Raw genomic sequence first — 1949 nt, forward strand, 5'->3', positions numbered from 1 at the left:
GCTATTCATTGCTACCTATGAGGTCAGAGTCCAGGGTCAGTCCATGTATAGTCTTGACCAAAGCAATTCTTATAAAGGACAACATTTAATTGGGCCTGGCTTACACTTTCAGAGGCTCAATCCATTAACATCATGGCAGGAAGCATGGCAGCATGCAGGCAGACTCAGTGCTGTAGATAGCAGTTGAGAGTTCTGCATCTTGATCTGACTGCAGCCGGGAGAATTGACTCCTCCACACTGGGCAGAGCTTCAGTGCCCACCTCCACAGTGACAACAAGGCCACACCTCCTAACAGTGCCACTTCTCATGGGCCAAGCATTCAAACCACCACAGACTGCTGGTACCCACTGACCACCTGTAGGTTGTATCTCCTAGAGCAGCGCTGAGTGAGAATGGCTAGGGACGGACCAAGGGAAGACACTAACTAGACCATCATCTAATTGTCCCATGAATTCTTTCAGCACAATTCACATCCCTATCCCACATGAAGTGTTCTACACTTCATAAAGAGGAGATATTAAAGATTGTACTTGCTCCTATCATTTTGGATTTTAAAAAATGTATCTCTTTGTGGGCAGCAGTGGCCACCAGTCATGCATAAGATTGGGACTGCTGGGGTGGAACCTCTGGGCCTTCTGTGGCTGTAGAGCTAGTGCTTCTGGCTGCCTCAGAACATGAGCTGGTCAGAACTGGAGAGCCTGGGTGACAGCTTGGCTACCTGGGCACCCAGCACTGTTGGTGTTCCCACTGGCAGAGGGGCATCTTCTCTGTTTGAACTGTTTGAGCAATTTATTGCTAAACCTTGTGCACTCCATGTTGGTGCACTCCATGACAGTGCTCTCTATCAGATCAAATCCATTAACAACATCCTTGAGAAGGTGTTCATATCTGTTACTAAGGTGGAGAGTCACTTTTTATTTATGTATCTTTTGCTATGGAATCAGACTTCTCTGGTGTATGCCTTGGTTCTGGGATACCCGACAGTGCTGTTACAACTATCCGTATCAGCCACTCTCAAGAGAGCTTTATTACTATGATATCATACAACTGGCTTTCTCCTGGTGTCTTATGTTCTCTCAGTTTGTAGATGTTAAAAGAGGACTTTCTGATGATGTTTATACATCATTTGCCAGGCACTGTGCTCATCACTTTCTCCTACATCAACAACATGGCGCGAGTGGGAGCTCTCACCTTCTGTTGGCATGACTCCTCAGACCCCAAGCTGGCTAGTTATGCCAGACACGAGCGTCTCTGTAACACCCTCTTTGTGATCTCTGGTGCTTCTTTTATGGTTACTGGTCTTGGAGTCTTCCCATTGTGGATTCTGAGCACAACCCTCTTTGAGAGCTGGAAGATTTCGGGCCCTGTCCTTCCTGGTGGCTCTTCAATGGCCTCCTGATCCTACAGATGCTGCATGTCACCTGGTCCTACCTAATCGCAAACTGCTTTTAAAGCCTTGATCCAGGAAAGGTGTCCAAGGGTGATGGCAGTGGTGTAGAGAGCAGCTCAGAGGAAGAAGATGCGACTACCCACACCAACAACCTCTCTGGCAGCAGCCCCAGTAATGGTGCCAACTGCATGAAGAGCTGCATGGGAGGCAGCCACTTGACTGAAGAGCAGGGGACTTGTAAAGCATCCGGCATCCTACGCTTTGGGGCCTCCCCACGTATACACTCCTGTGACTAGAGGGACTGCAAGGCACTGAGGAGAACCCTCTGGTCCTTTCAGTGACATCATTGGCTCTGCGTCTGTGTGTGTTTGTGCATGTGCGTTGTGCGTATGGATGAGCTTTATCCACTAGGTCTGGATTACTAGGCAGCGTCTGGTCACTTCCGAGCCCACCTCAAGTCCAGCATTGGCTGTATCTTGAGTTAAGTTGTCTCCCGACCATCTGTGTCCTCCCTCCATGGCTCCTGGTCCATCGAAATCAGTGGTGCGGCCAGACTTGT

The 1949-nt window shown here is 48.9% G+C and overlaps 1 pseudogene; it reads left to right on the top strand.

Annotated features, from left to right (window-relative positions):
* Positions 1-593: 593 nt before the first annotated feature.
* LOC116906083 lies at positions 594-1686 on the top strand (annotated as a pseudogene).
* Positions 1687-1949: the final 263 nt, after the last annotated feature.

The sequence above is a fragment of the Rattus rattus genome, chromosome 7, assembly GCF_011064425.1.
Source record: "Rattus rattus isolate New Zealand chromosome 7, Rrattus_CSIRO_v1, whole genome shotgun sequence".
Lineage (NCBI taxonomy): Eukaryota > Metazoa > Chordata > Mammalia > Rodentia > Muridae > Rattus > Rattus rattus.